General features: G+C 37.6%; 1 protein-coding gene across 1 annotated transcript in view; it reads left to right on the top strand.

The window, feature by feature from the left end:
- SPR (Sex peptide receptor) overlaps positions 1-23,358 on the top strand; it is a 597,654-nt gene that overhangs the window by 276,444 nt on the left and 297,852 nt on the right. Inside the window, exon 4 of the mRNA XM_067783706.1 lies at positions 16,319-16,342. The gene's annotated coding sequence lies outside the window, so the exon portion shown is untranslated. The remainder of the gene's footprint in view (positions 1-16,318; positions 16,343-23,358) is intronic.

The raw sequence follows: 23,358 nt of genomic DNA, 5'->3' as shown, positions 1-23,358 counted from the left end.
ACCAATGGATACAAAAAAGTTACTCAAGCCAAGAAAGAAGCAGTTCCTCTAAGTCCCAAATTAACCGAATTATCAGCTGAAATTGAGCTACAAAACCTAATGGATCATACGTCTACACGACTCCTTCAAAGTTTTACTGAAGAAAAGTTGAAATCACTGCCAAAGGAGCTAGCATTGATAACTAAGTGGGGCTGTGATGGATCATCAGGACAAAGCGCATATAAACAAAGAATAAATGTAGATGATGAAACAATTACAGATAGTAATATGTTTATGGCTTCTATTGTTCCATTACGACTAAAAGATGAAGCTTCAGAATATTGGAAAAATCCACGTCCGTCATCAACTATATTGTGCCGCCCGATATTATTTAAATACGAGAAGAAGTCTTGAAAATCTTGATGATTCAATAACTGACGAACTAAATTATGAGTATCCTTTGCATCCTAGGATAAAATGTATGGAATTTGTTTTGAAGCTGGCTTATACACTACCACAACAAGGAGAAGTTTTCGACGACAATACAACATGTAAGGAGAAACAAAACAGGAGAAAAAAAAAATAATTCAGGATGCATTATGTAAAGAGATTGCCCTTAGAGTTGACTGTCCAAAGTATGGATACGGAAATACAAATAGTGGTAACTCCTCAAGAAGATTTTTTGAAAACGATGAAGTGACTGCTCGCATAACAGGAGTTGATAGAGATATTGTGAAAAGATTGGGAGTAATTCTAAATATTTTAAACTGCCATGAACCAGTTAATGGACCCAAATTTGGAGAATATGTATCTAAAACTACAGAGTTGCTGCATCAAAAGTAACCTGAGAAGAAACTTACACCAACGGTACATAAAATTTTAGCACAAGGAAAATATTTATTGGAGTACCAGTGCTTACCATTAGGAGAATTGTCTGAAGAAGCTCAAGAATCTAAGAACAAGGACTACAAAAGATATAGATGTATGAACACCTGCAAAGTATCACGAGTTAGACCAAACGAAGACCTTTTCAACATGTTAGCTATCTCTTCTGATCTAGTCATATCATCTATGAGGTATGTAAGAACACAAAAAGATCTTACAGATGCGTATAGCTCAGAAATGGTTGTTTGTTAGATATATGTTCCAGTGACGATGACTATGTTAAGATAAAATAAATAAATAAATTTCTCACATCTTATCACAACAATGAAAAAGAGATTTACTAATCAATTTTCTTACTTTACTGAAAAATAAAATATCTATTTACAAGTTAATTTTTTATTTCAAAAAAAAAAAAAAAAAAAAACAATTAATTTATTAATTTATAAATATATACTTTTCGTTATTGCATTTCTCTAAAGTTTATCAAATTTATTTTAAAACTTAGGCATTTCGCCTTCAAACGAGTATTAAATTTTTATAGTAATCAATACGTCTATCGAGTTTGGTACAAATTGGCAAAGCGGTTACTAAGATCAAACTTTTTAGCATAGATGGGCAGTGCCACCCCCTTTTGCCAAAATTCGTTGGCTGTTTAATATTTAGCTCAAATAAAATTTCATTGAACCAATTTCAATAACTTTTAGTTATTAATATAATACATATTTGGCTTGTATATTAAAAAAAAAGGATGTAAAATTTTACGATGAATTTTGAAGCACCTTGTTATTGTGGCACCAAAAACGGACATTTGAGTTTTATAAGAGTATTGCCATTTAAAAGAAACAATACGTCTATCGATTTTGGTAGTTATTGATTACGTGACTACTTAGATACAACTTTTTATCATAAGTGGGCAGTGCCACGCTATCTTATCAAAATCATTAGTTTATATTATTTAATGCTTAAATACGTCATTATAAGACAAATCTCATTTTATTTTTTTATTTTTTACTAAAAACATTTTGTTTTTGCATTTTTCTAAAAGTTTTCGATTTTGACGAATTTTTTTGAAGCACCTTGTATCTGTGAAATTCTGAGCTTTCACACAATAAAACTTCAAATAATTAGCTTTCATTTGCAATTTATCAAAATATCTTCATTGATTCAAAAGTTATGATTTTTGCAAACAAAAGACTCAAAAGGCGCCACTGTGCGTTGTCCTGCCCTAAATTTGGCCTATCTGCATACATTTTAATAAGCTTTTTCCGTCTGACTCTGCCCTCCCCCCCTCTTCACTTTTTCCTAATCCTTTTATTCACTCCTCCCTCCGTCTTTTTCGCTTCATCTATCTCCATCTTCGTTCTATCTCTTTCTCAATCTCCTTCTCTCTTTTCTCTTCTCTCAATTTCTTCTCATTCTTCTGCATCCCTTATTGCCTGTCCCAGAGGGTGGTATGTATTTTACTCCAGTCCCAGTCCCAGTCCCACTCCCACTCCGAGTCTCAGTCCCAGTCCTAGTCCTAATCCCAGTGCCAGTCCGTCTCTGGATAATATATTACTCTGTACTAAAGCACTCATCAACAGCTTTCATTTGATATCCATATTGTATAAACACATTCTAGGGGTGCCCGGGTCTACGTTTTGGCCTATATCTCGAGACCCTAGTCACCAATAGGCATGAAAACTACCCTGTACTAAATCACTCATCAACAGCTTTCATTTGATATCCATATTGTATAAACACCTTCTACGGGTGCCCTGTCCACGTTTTGGCCTATATCACGAGATCCTAGTCACCCAGGGGTATGAAAATTACCCTCTGCTAAAGCACTCATCCACAGCTTTCATTTGATATCCATATTCTATACACACATTCTAGGGGTATCCAGGTCCATGGTTTGGCCTATATCTCGAGACCCGAGTCACCCAGGGGTATGAAAATTACCCTCTACTAAAGCACTCATCAACAGCTTTCATTTGAAATCCATATTCTATAAGCACACTCTAGGGGTACCCGGGTCCACGTTTTGGCCTATATATCGAGACCCTAGTCACCCAGGGATTGAAAATTACCCTCTACTAAAGAACTCGTCAACAGCTTTCATTTGATATCCACATTCTATAAACGCATTCTAGGGGTACCCGGGTCCACGTTTTGGCCTATATCTCGAGACCCTAGTCACCCAGGGGTATGAAAATTACCCTCTACTAAAGCACTCATCAACAGCTTTCATTTGATATCCATATTCTATACACACATTCTAGGGGTACCCAGGTCCACGGTTTGGCCAATATCTCGAGACCCGAGTCACCCAGGGGTATGAAAATTACCCTCTACTAAAGCACTCATCAACAGCTTTCATTTGATATCCATATTCTATACACACATTCTAGGGATACCCAGGTCCACGGTTTGGCCTATATCTCGAGACCCCAGTCACCCAGGGGTATGGAAATTGCCACCTACTAAAGCACTCATCAACAGCTTTCATTTGATATCCATATTCTATAAGCACACTCTAGGGGTACCCGGGTCCACGTTTTGGCCTATTTCTCGAGACCCTAGTCACCCAGGGTATGAAAATTACCATCTCCTAAAGCACTCATCAACAGCTTTCATTTGATATCCATATTCTATAAACACATTCTACGGGTACCCGGGTCCACGTTTTGGCCTATATCTCGAGACCCTAGTCACCCAGTCACCAATCCTATATTTCAAGTTAGATCAAACTACACACGGGGTGCAAAACAAATTCAAAATCGGTTAAGTAGTTTAGGCGTCATGTTGATATGATACTGACGATGTTTGAGCAGATATTGCAGTCAAAATCGTGTTCAAGTCTGTGCTCGTAACTGTCTGCGATGTTTCGTTTTTCTCTTCAAGTTTTGTTGTTGCCTCGTCCCCATCAGGATGAAAGACATACTCTTCCACGTTGATTCCTTCTAATTCCGTTGCCTCTTGTAGTCGTGCCAGAAGATCGAGTTTATTGCCGGTTGTATTCAATCCACGGCTCTCCAACTCCTTCTTTAGTTGCTGGATCTTCAATTCACTCCACTTTGCCATGCCCTTGTTGTATTCAAAATCTTCGGAATTTATTCAACAATTCCTCTTCTGACACCAATTGTAACGAATTTACTGCAATTCCTCTTATTTGCAACCTTCTGATAACGTTCGAATCGCTAAACTGTTGAATAAATAACTCCAATATTCAATAATGTTAAATGGTCTTTATTAGACTACTTTGGCAATAACACTTATACTTCTCAACAGATAGCGTGCTTAAATCTAACTGATTCCTGCTTACTCAGCTTTAACTCCTTTTATGCTCTGTGATGTCTCGTTCGCATACTTCTAGGCGTTTCTATTTCCAGAATTTACTACTTGTTGAGGTGTAAAATAGAACGATACCTCATACTATTAAATACAACTCTGCTATGTATACTACCATATATATTCTGTCAAATAAAATGAAATTTTTATGCTCTCTTCCGGTTTGTACTACCATTAAACGTGCCGTGTTTTTATTCACTGCCTGAAATATTTAACTTTACTACACGTTATGGGCCTATAATACGCAAAAATAATATATCCCTTAATTGCCCTGAGCATTTAAAGAAAGCTAAAAACGATTCTGTTGGTATTGAATTTGGGAAAATTAGCAATGAAAAATGTATAGTTTGTGTAAAAGGAAAACAAACACGTTGCTCGTTTAAGAATTGTGGAACTAGAGCAAAAGCCTTGCTTGATATAGTTCACTCGGACGTGATGGGTCCGTTTGCTGAAAAATCTTTTTCTGGTGCTCGCTTTTTACTCACATTTGTTGATGACTTTTCCCATATGCTATTTGTGGTGCCAATTAAACACAAATCAGAAGTATTTAGTAAGTTTGTAAAGTTTAAAAAACGAGTTGAAATGAAATGTTCACGAAAAATAAAAGTCTTTAGGTCTGATAATGGCACGGAATATCTTAATGATAAATTTAAAAAACTTTGTGAAATAGAAGGTATAGTGGATCAAACTACCTCACCGTACACTCCAGAACAAAACGGAGTTGCCGAAAGATTCAACCGCACAATAATTGAACGAGTGCGGTGCATGTTAATAGATTCTGGTTTGAAACACAAATTTTGGGCTGAAGCTGCAAATACCACGTCGTATATTCTTAATCGAATACCATACGCCTTGAATGAAAAGAGTCCTCAAGAAATATTTACAAATAAAAAGCCAAATCTAAAATTTATAAAAGTGTTTGGTTGCAAAGCCATGGTGCATGTGCCTCGCGAAAAGCGAAGAAAGCTTGACCCGAAATCGGTTGAGTGCGTAATGGTTGGCTATAGTAGTGAGTCAAAAGCGTATAGGTTATTTAACCCTAAAACACAAAAAATTGTAATAAGCCGCCATGTTGTTTTTATTGAGTCGCATAATAATAATGCTGAGAAAAACTATATATTTGATTGGGAATCGGGGTGTGAATCCTTCAATATTGTTGATTCAGGTGAGGAGGTAGATATGAAAAAGGTAGATATGAAAGAATCGCCAATTATTGAAAATAAGCTATCAGAAGTAGTATGTGAAGAAACTGATACACTCGCGCCACTTAAAGTAGAGTCTGATAGTGAACTAGCCAATCACTTCGTGCCTGATACAGCAAAATTCGATTCTCCCTATGAAAGCGCAAACGACTCTGACGACTTCGAGGACGCAAAAGGTCTAAGGCGTTCGGAAAGAATCGCGGCAAAACAGTTTGGCGCAAACTTTTCTGTGACTGAATTTGTTTCCAGTGAACCTAAAACTCTGGCTGAGGCGATGTCTAGTGAACATGCAGAAGACTGGAAAGCTGCAGTAGACGCGGAAATGAATTCTTTGCATTTAAACAAAACTTGGCAGCTGAGTGAATTACCTCCTGGAAAGAAAGCAATTAGGTCCAGATGGGTATTTAAAACCAAAATAGATGGTAATGGCACGATTGTTCGACGTAAAGCCAGGTTAGTAATCAAACGATATAATCAAAAAAAAGGTATCGACTATGAGGAAACGTTTGCCCCTGTGGTCCGGTATACCTCTTTGCGTTTTCTATTGGCACTAGCGGCAAAGCATGACCTAATGATTCATCAAATGGATGCGGTTACAGCATTTCTCAATGCTGAGCTCAAAGATGAAATTTACATAGCGCAGCCCGATGGTTTTGATGATGGCTCTGGTCGTGTTTGTAGACTAAATAAATCTCTATACGGGCTAAAGCAGTCAAGCCGACTGTGGAATGAAAAATTCAATAACGTTTTATTAAAATTAGACCTGATACGCAGCAATACAGACCAGTGTGTCTACTACAAGGTTGGAGATGATGTGATGCTATTTGTAGCTGTTTATGTTGACGATGTGTTACTCTTCTCGAATGACAAGTCAAGCTTAAATACCTTAAAGAAACAGTTGGCATCGGAATTTAAAATGAAAGACCTTGGTAAAGTGTCAACAATTCTTGGCATGCGTGTTACGAAAGATTTAGTCAACGGCAATATAAAAGTTGATCAGTCCCAATATATCGCTGATATGCTCGAACGTTTCCAGTTGCGACACCAATCGACTTAAATCAGCATATAAGTACCAAAATGTGTCCAGTCAGCGAAGCGGATAAACATGAGATGGCAAAAGTTCCCTATATGCAACCAATTGGGTGTTTGCTATTCACTGCACAAATAACACGCCCTGACATCAGTTTTGCTGTAAATTTGCTTAGTCGGTTTTCCACAAATCCAGGAAAGGCACATTGGGCTGCAGTGAAACGCGTCATGCGATACTTAAAGGGTACCATAAACTACGGTATAGTGTTTAGCAAAGAAGCGTGCAATCTGACTGGGTTTTGCGATGCAGATTGGGCTAGCGATCTCGATGAAAGACGATCTACAACGGGTTATGTATTTAAATTACAAGGTGGCCAGATTTCTTGGTGCACTCGAAGGCAGCGAACTGTCGCTCTTTCTTCTACTGAGGCCGAATTTATGGCCATGACGTCGGCAATCCAAGAGGCAACATGGCTAATGCGCTTACAGAAGGAGCTGACACCACGCAGTGCAGAAACTATATTACACCATTGCGACAACAAAAGTGCCATACAAGTGGCTATGAATAATTCTTATTCACCTCGCACAAAGCATGTTGATATAAAAGGCAAATTTATCCGTCAACATTTGGAAAGTGGCAAGATCAAGCTGGTCTACATACCAACCAAGGAGATGTTAGCTGATATCCTAAAAAAAGGTGTATCTAAAGTTATTCATACTAATCTTTGTAAGTCACTTGGTCTTAATTGAAACTAAATTTATATTGTTAGTTCTGCCATAGTCTGATTTGCAAATAACTATTTAAAATAATCAAATGAAGTTTCTTTTTCTGTATATTTAATAAATGAAGTATCCTTCAGGAAAGGTGTTGAGGTGTAAATTAGAACGATACCTCATACTATTAAATACAATTCTGCTATGTATACTATCATATATATTCTGTCAAATAAAATGAAATTTTTATGCTCTCTTCCGGTTTGTACTACCATTAAACGTGTCGTGTTTTTATTCACTGCCTGAAATATTTAACTTTACTACACTACTCCTTTACCACCTATAAATTTCTCAGCTATAACTACAGAAGCACGATTATTATAGTTTCTCGCATAGCCATATGCGCGTGCGTATGTGAGTGATACTTCCACAGATGATTGCCTACTTTTGGGAGTATCTCAGATATATGCATGTGTTTGTGCGTTTCTCTCACCTGCTTGTGTGGACATATGTTTAGACATAATGATTGATTTGTTGATTTACATACAAATCACTGCTTAGTATTGGCTTAGAGATGATAGTATCCCTTATTGTTGCTAATATTCGTCAGTATATATAAAATGGGAGTGGTTATCATCCGATTTGCCAATCTATTCTGGGTTCAGATAAGCCTGTATACCGAAAAAAATATCTCAATATTTGCTCAAGTTATCGCATTAACGGGCGGACAGAGGGACGGACGGACGGGCATGGCTAATTCAAGCTTGTTTTCGGTGCTGATGATTTTGATATATGGAAGTCTATATCAATCTCAATTCCTTTTTACACACACAACAAACCGTTATGTTACTAAAGATAATATACTCTCCGCGTAAACCACGCTGAGTACTAAAACATTCACTTTATATGTGAAATTGAGCTCAGTAGGCTCACCAGCTGTGTGTACATTTCGTGCTGTTAGTTTTTATTTCAATCAAGCGTTTAACAATGCAAATTGATTTATCTGAATATTTAATTTAATTTAAATAAATATTTTGTATTATCTTAATCAATTAAATATTATAATATCAAATCATATATCAATAAACAATAAATATACAAAGCTTTGAAATCAATTAAATTTAAATTAACAATTTGCGGTCCGAAACCTACATGTTCCCCGCCGACTCCGAACGGCATCCGCCAGGCAGATAAGTTTTCACTGAGGAGCTTTTCGTGGCAAAAATACACTCAGAGTAGTGTCTAAACACGGCTACCGTGCTTAGGACAATTTTCTTCTAATTGAAAAAGCTTGCTTCTAAAATTTTTGTGTTGCTTTGCCCGGGGGCGTGAACCCAGGATCTTTGGTGCGGTAGGCGGAGCACGCTGTCATAAAACCACGGCGGACGCCATATAATATGTATATAGACAATCTATAAAAATGGATCAAAAATAAAAATGGCACTGAAGATGGAACAAAGCCTCTAAACCAAATTTGATGGGAGATGACGGAAGATCGTTCGAATAAACATAGATTATGTACTATGGCGAGCATATCCTTTCCAAGTTGGTCTTTATAGGACTCTTCAAAGAGACATTACTTTGACCGGACGCGTGGAAAGAGAACCAAATGTAGCTGCTATTATTCTTATCACTTATCAGTCTTCTTACAACACCCTGTCATTGGTTAACTCACAACGTGTGGTATCAAAACTGCGCATGAGCGCTAATTGGAGTCAATTGGGACTCGCCACTCCAACCAACCAATCAACCAGTTGATATTAGAGAAGGAGGCTTAGGAAAGAAATCTATGACGCGATATTAGTGTAAGGTTTAGGAGTCTTCCATAAATCTAGCAAAGAACAGAGCATTGCATTTGAAAATGAAAACAAAAGGTGAATAAAACCTGCTTTGGTAGCTGAGCTTTATCTACGGCAGTTATTTCTTAAGCTTTCCGGAAATGCTTGGCCTGTCACATTTCCAATAGTTTCTGATGGTATACCCCACTAATCAATATGCGGCATATAAGTTAACACCTGCAACCCAAGGCCAGCCGCTAAATTAGCGCATAAACAAAGTCAGAAAATTTGTCTACAGAGCTGGCGATCAAAACAAGAAATTCACTAGCGGCTAGCCAGCATTAGCTAATTACTGCAGGGCGGTCCATATTAATGTTCAGCAATCATAACAACTTCCTCGAACCATGGGAGTGAATTCATGCAGATATCGTATTTCGAACATCAGCAAATTCCACAACATCATCACAAGCCAGTCACAGCGCGGCATTCTTGGAACTCTTCCCGGCGCCGATACCAGCAGCGACTGCGACGGTGGCGGCTGTAGGTTAGGATTAAAAACCGAGTAGCTTGTAAGTTTTAGTTTAGTTTTGAAACTCACCGAAAAAGCAAATGCTTTCGGTTAATAAAATTGATTGTCAAACTTTAACCTCGAGTTCATTAATTTATACATATGTTGCAATTAGCATTATTATATTCGGAGCACCGCATCCCTGCTTTAATTTTCTACCACCATCATTGCCTTAATTAGGCAGAAGAAATTCATTAGTTTGCCTTCTCGGTCATTGGCATTCACCTCAAAATAAGGAAATACGCATTAAATAATTTTTTTCTTAGTGTGCTGCAAAAAGAAGAGATCTGAATAAATTTCCATCCCATTGTTTATAACTTGCACATACATACATATAGTCTTTCCAAGGCGACATTGGCCTGCAAAAAATCTCACAATAAAGAATTCCATGAATGTTTGTGAGTTTAATAAAGAACTACTGGCATACGAAATGAGATTACAAGACACATTTTTGCATTATTCTAGAGACCTCTCTACTTATTGCTGACAATCATTGCACAAACAGCAAGCGGGAATGTGACGCATAACAAGAAAAGTTTTGTGATGGAATAAAATGCAAGTTGCATGAAAAGTGAACGTGCAACAATGAATGCAAATGAATGAAAACAAAGAAGAGGAGAAATGTTGTGTTTGTTTGTTTTGTTTGAGGGGGGGGGGGGGGGGGGTGTGTGTGTGGGCGTTACCACTTTGAAACGTATCACATAGAGAATTTTCCTTTTCTTCTCTGGCAAAGCATTGCAAAACGGATTCACCTTAAACTTTATCTGTTTTGGGAGGAAAATATGCCAAATGATGCTTTTCTCTGCATTGTGCATGATTTCTTCACTATTTAAGACACATACCAGTTTAAGTAGGTAAGTGAGTACATTTTGAGGACTTACGCATACCACACAAAATAAATCTGCCTTACGTGATTGCAATCCTTATATTATGTAGGAGTACGGTTACATTTGTGTTTTTCATAAAATAACCAACTACTAAGAACTAAGATTGCTGAAATCTTAATCCTCAAAAAAACAATTCCAATAATATGATTAAAATTATAGTAAACGAAATCTCAGTCTAAAATTGTAGTGTTTGCAATTTTAAAGGTGGAGAATACAAACGCTGTAACTATAACTCTTAAAATATTGAGATATTAAATAACAATCAATGCAATTTATTTATTGTAATCATAATCATACGGTTGGCGATTACTAATAGAGAAGTCGTAATTCAAGAATTTCATGGACTACAATTAAATTAATCGTGATCATTAGCGATTACGGTATTTGTTATGGTCAAACTTATAATTAAAGTAATGGAAATTTATCAGATTATGATTGCAATAACTGTAGTTGCAATTGTGCGTATAACTCTATAAAAGCTACTTTCATTGATATTTCGACTACGATTTTAGAAGCTACAGTCGTACCATTTTTTGGACTATAACTAAAGTAATGCTAAACAATGATAAAATTCTAGTAATGGTAATCGGATAACCTCTAGGACTACGATTTCTAAAATTTCGACAAAGATTAAAAAAATTTAATTTTATATTAAAATTTAAGGGATGCTTGTAGTTGTAAAATGATTACTATGGATTGATTACAAATGGATGTGATATAAACGGGAAGGTGCAACGATAGAGGAAAATATGTAGATATGAGAGGATAAAAAAGAAGAAGGAGAGGAAGAAAAATATTAGCCTAATAACAATGTCAATAATGATTTTAATGATAATAATGATGCAAAGCAAGAAAAGCCAAGGAAGAATTAGCAACAGAAGGGTAAAGGAGAGAAAATAAAGGGGAGAGGAAAGGCTTAGAAAGGTTAGAAGTCGAAAGCGATGGTATGTTATCAATTTGTTACCACAGTGTATGAGCATGTCATTAATTTCTTATCGCTGAGTTATCGGTTTGTTTTCGGTGTATAATCGACGAGGTTTAGACGAGTTATTGCTCATAGTGTTAATAAATTTAGCGATTTATTATCGAGAATTGTCGAATATTTATTAAAAATTTGGTGGTATGTTATCAAAAAGTGTTCGATTTAAATCGAAAAGATACTGATTTGTTCGCGGGGTGTTACGAATTTGTTATCGTGCTGCTACTGATTTGTTATTTAAAAAATATCGATTTGTTGTCGAAAGTTTGTCCAAGATATATGTGTATATTAATGAAAAGTTTTCGATATGTTGTCAAAAGGCTTTCGATTCGCTATCGAAAAGTTATCGATTTTGAGCGTTATTATGTTATCAACGTGTTTCGATTTTTTATTAACAAGTTACCGATTTGTTATCGGAGTTTTGCTTATTTATTTTCGGCGTACAGTCGTATTCTAAGGCAAGCTAGCCTTTGCACCTTTTCAACCCTCTGTTGATAGCCAGAAAAGAGCCGCATGCGTTAGTATTGGTTGAATGACTATGTTGCAGATACCACGGATGACATGCGGTGACCGTTCCTAGTTCATCCCGAAAGTCATTATGCTGCCAGGGGTTCGCTTAGCCTCGGTAAATTGCAAATGGGAGTTTTTTTCTCTAGTAAACAGGACAAATTTCGATTTTGGTAGATTTATTCCCAACCCGTTTGCCTTGCCTATCGAAAAATTCGCAAAATGCCGTTTCGATGAGCTCGATCATCGTTGGCAAGAGTTTTCCAGGGATCAGAATCACTAAGTCGTCGGCGTATGCGACTACCTTCGTCCCTTCTGCACTGAAGATTTTCAGAAATATATAAACTTTCAGTATTCATAGAAGAGGCGTCAGCACGACTTCCTGAAGGGTGCCTCCGCTAGCCTCTTCACATACTAAACCAGCTGTTAGAGTACCGTTGGCAACGTTACTCCTGAACATAGAATCGATCCATGAAACTATAGGGTTTATATCGTATCAGTGACTCTTATATTATCTCCGTTTAAACGTTGTCGGAGCCTCATTCCAATATCGAGGACGCCTGCTAGAGTAACTCTTTGCAGTTCAGTAATTTCTAGATGACGCTGACTATAGCTCAAGAAGGGCGCTTTCAACCGATTTTCTCTTACGGGACGCGTGCTGAGCTGCCTTTATCCTTCAGGAGATTGCGTTGTCTCTTATAAATAGGACAATAAGTCTATACAGTGTTAGGGGGAAAAGGGGAAGAGGCTTATTGCCCTGCAGTATTTGGCTTCCGAGTGGTTCTATTTCTCTTCCTAAAGGAACGAACACCACCTGTACACAACTTATCCACGCTTCGGGTACATAAGTATCTTGAAGAGATGCCATATAGATTGGTTTATCGACCGCGGCTTGCAACATGGCCGGTACCGCTCCATCCGGTCCCGTCGATTTAAAAGGCTCGAATGATTTGATAGCCCACACTATCTTATCCTGTGCTGCGATGTTTGTGACGTCAGTTTCCAAAGAACAAGCGAGGCTTTCTGTCTAAGTGATGCTCGTCACATACGTGCATCCCAGGAAATGTGCCACTACCACGACCTCCAAAAGTCTTGATTTGCCATTTTAATGCAGCTTTTGTATTTGATAAAGCTGCATCTCTAGGCATTCCAGTCTTTTCTAGCATGATAGGTTTAGCTTCGTTGAAGATGTTTCTAGTAGTTGGTCTAAGTTGGCCCAACGTTGTGTTCCACCACATTGTCTTAGATTTGCGTGCCGTGCGTTAGTTGGGGGACAGCAGAGTTTGAATGTGTGTGTAAGTTTTTACTATTATTACAAGTAGCGTATAAGTTTACAAAGAAAATAAGTAGAATAAATAAATTTAAATGAAACTGCTGTCTTAAATTTAAACCGCATTTTTGCTATTTAATATCATTGGTGAAATAATACTATGCTGCAATATCACCCGTCTTATAAAAAAGTACTCAGTACTCACATTTACTAGAAACAAAATTGCCAGTAATACTCTACTACATTCATCTGAAATTGTATAAGAAGAAAACTACCTGAGTGACTTTTTCGCATTAAATGAAAATATATATACATACATGCTGGGGATATCAGGTCTAAGATCCCTAAATTCGCGGTATTACAAGCCAGATATTCGCTGCCACTCCCACTACCAATTCCAGTCCCACTTCCTCTCCCACCCCACTTCCACTCCCATTCAGATTCCCACTCCAACTCCAAGTCCCACTCCAACAGTCATTCCATCTCCTATTCCCTGGCTAACTTACATACTGTCGGGTCAGAATTTTAACGTGCCAAGTGATATACAAAAAATTTTATATGGCAAGGAAAAAATATATTTTAATGTTTCATTGAAATCATTGGAAGTAAACTCAACATAAAATAAGCCTCCTTTGTGAATATCATCAATATATGATGTGACTGCTTTGAGTGGTTGTTGTAGTATCTACTGCTGTATAAAACTGCAACAAAAATATTTTTTGACAAAAAATGTATTGTTAACACACTAAGCCGACGGATATGTAAAAATATGTTGTGTATACGCAGTGTCACTCCGGATGGTTCTAGCCTATGGGAGCCGATAATATAATTAAAATGTTTCTAACATGCGTGCTTCTCCCTGCAATGACTTTTTTATATAAATAAATATGTATGTGTATTTGCCTTTCCATATTAATAACAAGAATTTGGCAACAAAGAAATTTAGGCCGAGCTTCTTCAGCTTCAAACGGCGTTTGCTAAAGGCGATGAACTTTTGATGGTAACTTTTAATGGCAAATAATATTTTACTCGTCGCTCTGCCCAAAATAAACAAGTCGTGAGTGTCACGTACTCATGAAGCTCGTACGTTTAGAAAAGTAATATTATAAAGTAACTGGAGCCTGGGAAACGGATAATTTCGGAGAAGACCTTCTTACCGATACCGGCATGTTATTATTTGTTTATAAGCTTAATATCGATAGCAAATTTTTATAACCAAGTTATCGGTTTGTTATCTCCCCGACATCGGCCTCTTATTGGTTTCTTATTGGCTTGTTAAAGACTGGTTAAAGATGTGTCGTCGATTTTGTATTGAAATTGTATTAGTATCTGTTTCATAGCAAGCCGATAAAGCGTCTATAGTAAATCGGTAACATTCCTATATCAAAATTCCTAAATTTTTAAATCGATAACTTTTCATAACAAATTTCATAAATTTTCAAATCGATTACTTTCATATAACTTTTCGATAACTTTTCGTTACCAACTGTATTTTTTCCATCACTTTTAGATAGAAAAAAAATACTTTTCTCGATTAAAAGTTTATTACTTTTCGCTACCATAGCTATCTTTTTTTTGTAACAAATCGATAATATTTCGATAAATAGTTGTTGAATTTTCAATAAAAAGGCAATAACTTTTCGATATAAAATGGACAGCTTTTTGATTAATGTTCGCTATGCATATTGATATTTTTACGATAAATAATCGATTACTTTACGATAACAAATCGGCTAACTTATTGATAACAATGTAATAATTTTCGATCGTTTTTCTTTAACTTTGGATAACCAGTCAATTCCTTGCGACAGCAAATAGTTATTTTCTTAATAACGTATCGATTACTTTTCAATAGATAACCCATAATGTTTCGATAGTAAATCGATAACAAATCGATACATTTTTGAGAACGTATCGGTAACTTTTCGGAAAATCACGGAAGACTTCAATAATAAATCGGTAACTCAATAAAATCGGTGACAAATTTAAAAATTATTATACTTCGATAAAAGATCGATTACTCGTCTACATCTATATTCCTATCCTACATACCTGCATTCAATATTTTGCCATATAGCATACCATTTCCAAACACTAGGCTTATACTTATATGTACGTTACATTTATAGTTTTTTTCCCCCATACCATGAGCAAAGATGTTTACACGTTAAAAATCTGAAATATGTTCATATTTTTCGTTACTTCTCGCAAAATTGAATCTAGAACGCTTAGTATTTTTGCAAGCATACTATTCTCATACCACATCGGCTTATGTACTATAAGCCTTAATTAGAAATATGCCTCCCAGTAACACTTTCTATGAAACCTTAAATGTTTGCATCCCCACTTCTTCCTATGTAGTCGTTTATTTTGACGTCCGTAGGCAAAAAGTTGAGATATACTCGTATGCGAGTAATACGCTGCCAATGGCGTTGAATAAAAATCGCTTTATTAATAATCTTGAAGAAAGCTTTGTTTATTTCTGGGCGTATGCGCATTTTTTAGTTTTGCTTTCTTTTTGTATACTTACAAACATACATAGCGACATCCATTCACATAAGCTGATCCTAAATTAAGTGCGCCTCATTCTGCTAATAGCTGATTATACTAATGTGAGCGAAGTGCATTTTCATTAAAGATTCTTTACATTTTCTTGTCTTCCATTGTTTATCTTCATATGCTAATCTCTAATTGTTTGCTGTAATAGAGATGAGAATACGTTACTGTTGACTTCTACTCAATGAATGGATGATTTCACTTTATTAGAGTTGAGTATGTGCTCTTAAGCCCTTCCTTAGAATGAGCTAAGAAGACAATAGAACGTGCACGCGATGTAAGAGGTTTTATGAAATCTGTTACTTAAGCAAAGGCGACTGAGTAGCTATGCTGATGTTAAAGTGAAAAAAGTGAGAATGTTCTTTCATGTGAAAACTGACGAACTGTTAGAAGAAAACTAACTTTTGTGATGGAATTGGAATTTCTTTCGTTGAAGCTCGCATTAGTAGTTCTTTTTAGCAATATTCTGAACTAATTATGTTTGTAGTGCTTGATTCAACTAATTTTTTCTATCGTTTGCTATTAACTGTTAGGACAAACGGAGTGTGCAATCTTAAAACTATATGTTTAGTTGAGCTTCTTTCTTAAAAAAAAAAAGGAAACTAATTGAGTTTATTTTTACTCATTTCAGATTTCTACCGTCATTGAGAAACAGGTAAGGCTATAGTTCATTCGCATTGTTATACTAGCTTCACAGTATATCTTAATTAGCTAATTACTCTAACGTGCATTTATCGTAGCGTACTAGACACATACGAAATAAGAGGTTCAAAAGAGCTTTAGAGCTTATGTTGAGAAGGTCGTGAAAAGAACATTGGAAGGAAAAAATACCTTTTCAATAACCTAGGTACAATGAAAAAGTATCTTCTACTACAAGTACCAGACCCTCAGAATATGATCTTCAAATATAGAGGCCGTCTTTTCTAATTCTTTGACTTCCTTTAAATGATCACATTTATGTAAAGCTATGCAGTTAGAGCTGTACTGACCTTCAACACAATTTAGAAGCTGTCAACACACATGCAAAGGAGGCCGGACTAAGCATCAATACAGCGAAAACCAAAGTCAAAAGATGCGGCTATAGTATTTCATCAAGCCCATTGATGCTTACGGTTGACGAAAATGAAATCGAAGGTGTAAAGTCCGTTGTTTATCTTGGTAGTATTGTCTCAAATAAGGGCGGTGCAGATGTGGACGTTCAGTTTCGCATAAACAAAGCAAGAATGGTTTTTGGGCAACTGGCAAACGTGTGGAGGTCCAGCCAAATATCTTTAAAAACGAAGCTTCGACTGTTTAATTCGAATGTTAAATCAGTACTGTTTATGCTTGCGAGACGCGGAAAAGCTCAACTTCAATTCAGAAACATCTACAAGTTTTTGTTAATAAATATCTGCGCCGAATCCTGAAAATTCGATGGCCGGAAAGAATTTCAAATGACGACTTATGGTCTAGAACAAATCAACCTAAGGCTGCCACAGAAATAACCAAGCGTAAATGATCGTGGATTGGTCACACTCTCAGAAGACCTCCAGTAAATATAGCCAGACAAGCACCCACAAGGAAGCCGACGACCTGGTGCACCTGCGAAAACTTGGCGCAGAACTGTGGATAAAGAACTCGAAGACGCAGGATATACGTGGAATGACATCACAAGAACTGCACCTAACAGAATAAGATTTAAGTCGGTGGTCGAGGCTCTATGCTCCAATAGGAGTTATGGATGATGATGATGATGATGATGATGATGCAGTTAGAGTGTAGTTTAAGGACGTCGATAGGGATGGGGTTGCAGATCCTATTTTATAAGGTCAGATTCGACAAAAACACCATGATTAGCTCAAAGGCGTTGGCAGGGAATTGGAAAGCGGATTCCTTACCTACTCTTGGCGTATTTCTTCCTGAAAATAATGTAATCCTGTTTGTGCTTTTCTGCTCTTCCGTAAGTTTCTGTGTTTCTTTCAAAACATTTCCTTTAAAAGAGAAAAGACGCACCGTTACCTACAAATTGTTCAGAGCTCTAGGTGACCTAGTTCCAAAGATAGAATTCGAAGGTTCTACATAAGGGTAAAATTTTTTCCATTGAAAAGGCCATTCGTTGATTAGCATATAACCATTTAAACGAGTATGGCCGTTCAACAAATCACACCAGTCGCTTCTTCGCTGGGCTAACTGGTACCAATTGGTAAAATCAATGAAATTTAAATCGTTTCCACATGGCCTCTAAGCGGTGTGTGGGCCGCGCTATTTCTCTGCTTCCATAGGCGGGTTCCGATAAAAATACTTTCTTAGCCGGAGCATCATTCTTCATTCGAATAGCATGACCTCCCAAGCTTAGCCGCTGTGTATAAAATCGCGGCACTATGTTGATGTCTGCATAGAGTTCGTACTGCTCATCATTAATTATCTTCAGTTCTATGGACTCATTCAGTCTATGTGAGGTCCTCATGGAACGGCTAGTTCAACTCAACTCAACTCCATACCCAAGCGAATGAATACAGGCCCTAAAGTTTTTCTGAGATTCTTCTCTCAAATGCTTATAGAGCCACCTTGTCTGGTGTTGTCAGTGTTTCACATAGTAGGACGTGTACCATAAGTGACTTGTAGAGCATCATCTTCGTTGCCGGGAGAGAACTTTACTTTTAAATTGCCTTCTCCATCGAATCAAAGAAATTGCACGTAGAGCAAAGTGAACCACTTGTGTAGTTTTCAACTCTTCACTAATTCCGACGCTCAGTGTGGTATTGCTCAATATCATTTTTGCACAGCCGTATAAGTTCTACTGAGAAACGCAATTCAGACAAAGTGACAAATTGGGTGCTGTCAAAGGCGGCTTTAAAATCGACGGAGCGATGATATGTGACACTTGCTTTTCGCGTGGTTGAAACATAACGCATAGTAAAAATCTGATGGATGGTAGATTTACTAGGCAAACAACAATTAGATTCCAATAATCGGGCATTAACTCGCCCGACTATATATTGAACAGATGCTGATGAACGCGCCATAACAATTTTTCTCCACCGTATTTGAATAGCTCCACAGGGAATCTATCAGCACCCGCGTTTTTTAGTCTGGTTATTTCAGTTCTGACTTCCTCATAGTCGGGTGGGAAATCTTAATTCCATTATTATCGATTGCGGGCTCCGGCTCATCACCTTCCCTAGGCGGTATATCGCTATCTCCATTTACAAGGGCAAATACTTATGTATTCTCTTTAGCAGATATAAAAAGTGCTGATTAGAAGAAGAAATGATCGAGCACGTTTTGTTCTCATGCTTCCCAGGCTAAAACTCCAGCTATTAGGATTGACACGGCTGTCAGATCTATAAGCAGCAAGTGGCATAGGAAATAGAAAGATTCTAGTATTTGCCATGATGACGTGGTTATTTTATAACATAAATCCTGGTTTTTGGTACGGTTTTTCAGTTTGGTTTTTAAACAAACTTCTGGTAAAACTACGCACCTATTCAGTTTATGTGAGGTCCTCATGGACCAGTCAGTTCAACCTAACTTAACCTATGTGTGTATGTTTATAATCTAAGTAGTTTAAAAACATCAATTACCAGGCCGCCGTTTTCGTTTTTACAGGAGTTTGCTCCGGGCTTTGCCATTCTGCACATTCCACCTGTAGACCTGGTAGCAAAGAACATAGCGTTAACAACTGCAACCAGGCTCGGTGCAGCTTGAGCGCCGACCATACAGCCATAGTAGTATAGCGTTATCAATCACAAGATGAACAGACTACCTGATTTCCTATCAGCGCTTCGAGGGCGATCGTAAGGCCACAATAGAGGTGGACGGTTGGTACAAGGGTGCTCAAATGGCGGACGAGGCGATACATGTGTACACAGATAGTTCAAGTAGTGGAAGGAGTAGGTTCTGAGGTATACTGTGCTGGTCCGGAAATAAACAGATCCTACAGGCTGCCGGATTACTGTAGCGTTTTCCAAGCGGAAATAGTAGCCGTAATCAAAGCAATAACACCCAAGCTGCAATCGTGTTAACTTTTATATTGGCAGTCAAGCAGCAATTAAGGCAGTAATCTCGCATAGCACAGCATCTAAATGCATATTAGAGTGTAAGCAGTCCCTGGAGAGAATCGGGACAGGCAGAAGCATACATCTATATTGGGTCCCAGGGCATATGGGAATAGATGGGAATGAAAAAGCGGATGAACTAGCTAAAAAGGGCGCATCCCTTGAAGCTTGCTCCGTAGACGTGCCAATTAGACTGGGCGAAATTAAGCGAAGGCGAGAGGTGAACATGATCGGCCAAGCAGGAAAGGCGTGGGTTCGAGCGCGGGGCTGTAAATTGTCGAAGATTATGTTGCTTCCATCATTAAATAGAGAGGACTGTAGACTCATGACGGGTGTTCTGACTGGACACTGCCGTATGGCGTCACATGCCTTTAAATTAGGCTTGGTCGGTGATAGCAGATGTACGAAGTGCGGGCTGAAGGAGAAACGATCGAGCACGTTCTGTGCTCATGCCCTGCGCTTGCCAGGCTAAGACTCCAGCTATTAGGAGTGATACAGCTGTCAGAGCAGCAATTGGCTTAAGTCCTAGGAAGCTTCTAGTATTTGCCAAGAGGACGGAGTTATTTTATAACATAGGTCCTGGTTTTTGATAGGGTTTTTCATTTTGGTCGTTAAAACAAACATCCGGTAACAAGAATTTTGCGACTCAACCAATTGTTGCAGTCGTATATAGTTTTTTTTGGCTTCTTATAAGGAAATCAGATTGTTATTGTATTGTAACGAATTTACTGCAACTCCGCTTATTTTACACCTTCCACTAACGTTCGTATCGCTAAACTGTTGAATAAATAACTCCAATATTCAATAATGCAAAATAGCCTTTATTAAAGTACTTCACAATAACACTTCTACTTCTCAACAGATAGCATGCTTAAATCAAACTGATTGCCCATTCTTCAGCGGGTGCTGCTTTTATACTCTTCGATTTCCTCGTCGGCATACTTCTAGGTGTTTATCCTTCTAGAATTTACTACTTGTTTAGCAGCTATAAAATACAGATGCACGTTTATAGCTTCTCGTATACGCGTGTATATGCGAGTGATACTTCGACCGATGATTGCAAACTTTTGTGAGCATCTCAGATATATGACTTTGTTTGTGCATATCTCTCGGCTTCTTGTATGTACATATGTGTAGACATAATGATTGATTTGTTTATGTATATACCAGTGACTGCTTAGTATCGGCTTAGAGATGATAGTATGCCTTAGTGTTGCTAACATTCGTCACAATATGAAATATTAACTATCATGGCTGCAATATATTTGTGGTCGAAAAAACTCTGGATCGCCTAATATGCGATTGTTCGATACAAACCCGAAGTAGATTAAAGTTGCTTGAGTCAACTCCTTTTTGGAAGTTTTCCTTAGATCTGCTGTAAACCAGTGAAGAATTTTTAATTATTACAACTTTCTGCCTTCAAGTTAAATGAAGCTACAAAAGAATCAATTAGCCAGCATCCAAGTAATGAAGTAAAAACAACTTGCATCCGTACTGAGAATACTAAAAAAAAAAAAACAGAGAAAAAATTGTTTCAAATTTATGCGCGCTTTTATTGTATTTTTGCTCGTAAAAATGTGACAGCTCTGTAAGTACGTAGATTTAATGTGAAAGAGTGAGCTACAAGTGGCACTTAATGTAAACTTATGATGGCGTCAAGATAAAGTCACTTTTATATGCAGAAACTTTCAACATTCCTGCAGTTAAACAGTACAAATGTGTACACGCTTAAAAATTCTTGAGGGAATTCTTCTAGTTTTAATCTTTGAATCTTATTCTTCACCGCAGCACAAAACCCTAACTACATAAATAGACTACAGTATTTACGCGTATATTTAGATATGATACGCGTGCCAGAATAAAAAGTGAGCCAACTAAAAAATCTGAATTTTCGAACTTACCACTGAGCTTTCCAATTATAATACCTACGGAACTGTAAACTCGATTTATCTATATCTTCTCTAATCAGGAAGAAAGGGCTTTGTAAAAAATAAAAATTGCATTGACGCGAATGCGGGAGGTAGCAATTTTTTAGCTTTTTCTGAACATTGCGATTTTCAGAGTTGGTCGCTGTCTTGATCTACATAGGTGTGCGTAAACTAGTTCTTCGTTGCTTGATATGTTTGCATGATGTTACGGGCCGCGCTGTGAGTTCTAAACTCTCTGGATAAGTTAAAGAAGCGAAAAAAGTAGGACTTGCAGTCATCCAAGAAAGAATCGAGGCATTCGCACCTGGGCAGCCACGTCACTGTTGACGGTTATAAATTCGAAACTGTGATGATATTTGGGAACCAGCACCAACAGCAAAAACAATGTCAGCTTAGAAACTAAACGGAGAATAAATCTTGCCTACAAGTGTTTTACTTTGGACTGGGGAAGCAATTGAAAAGTAAAATCCTCTCTCGACGAATAAAACTCAACCTTTACAAGTCGCTTAGTCTGTGCTGGCAACCGCTCAGAGTATAGAAAACCAGTTATGCTTGGCAACATAATGAAACCCGGAGTTACGTTCTCGAGCCAGTTGTACAATTTTTTCTCCGTGTATATATGAATATTCTCATGGGTTCAGTATAATAGTGGATGCATAAACAAAACTACTCGGGTGCGCATACAAAAATGCACATTTGACTTTTTTGGAAATAAGTGATGACAATAGTCCTGAAAATTACAGTATTACAAGGCAACAATGGCGGCATTTCCGGTATTTGTGATTGCTTGCTGTGTTGTGCCCAATATTTGGCTTTCATATATTTTAAAATGTTCATACTTCTTTCTCTTCCCTTTCTCAGGCTCTCCTTCCCTTTCCTTATCTCACCATCATTCGTCCTCTAGGCCCTCCTTCAACACTCTTAGTTATTTCGTCGAAGGAGTAAATGTTTTACATATTGACCGGGATGTCTTAAGCCTCGCTGTAATGCTCTACAATTGTAGGGTGGTTTTTCTATTTTGAAAAAAAAGAAAAAGAAAAATGCTACCCACTTAAACCTAAGGTGCACACCCTTCGCAATTCCTCGCACCCAAAATCCAATTACTCGCTAGTTTAATTTTATCCAGTATCAAATAAAAAAAGTCGCATAAAGGAGGTCAACCCGTCTGGAACCCAGTTAAGTTTCCAACTGCACCGAGAGTTCCTTTTAATTCTCACTGAACTGAGGGTATTGCTCAACGTCATTTCTCACAGATGTATAAGTTTTGCGGGGAAATCAAATTCAGGCATAGCGGCATATAGGCTGCTCCTTTTCGTGTTGCTAAAGGCGGCTTTAAAATCGACGAAGAGGTGGGTCCATTATTTTTTCGCGTGTTTTTCCCAAGATTTGACACATTGTGAAGGTCTGGTCGATGATAGAGCTACCAAGTCTGAAGCCGCTCTGATAAGGTCCAATCAGACAGTTCATGGTGGGCTTCAATCTTTCGCACAATACACTTGACAGGACCTTATATGCGATATTAACAAGGGAATTCCGCGATAGTTGGCGCAGTTTGTGGGATCGTTTTTTTTTGTGGACTAGGCAAAGAACACTTCGTGTCCAATCTGCGGGCATGCACTCGTCCGATCATATTTTGCTAATGCATGCACCTTATCAATCCTTCATCGCCGTATTTGAATAGCTCTACAGTGCCCCAGCGGGTTAGG

Source organism: Eurosta solidaginis, chromosome 4, assembly GCF_040869045.1.
Source record: "Eurosta solidaginis isolate ZX-2024a chromosome 4, ASM4086904v1, whole genome shotgun sequence".
In the NCBI taxonomy this organism is placed as follows: domain Eukaryota; kingdom Metazoa; phylum Arthropoda; class Insecta; order Diptera; family Tephritidae; genus Eurosta; species Eurosta solidaginis.
Note: the sequence above shows the minus strand (reverse complement) of the source record. Positions and strands in the feature narration are given on the sequence as shown.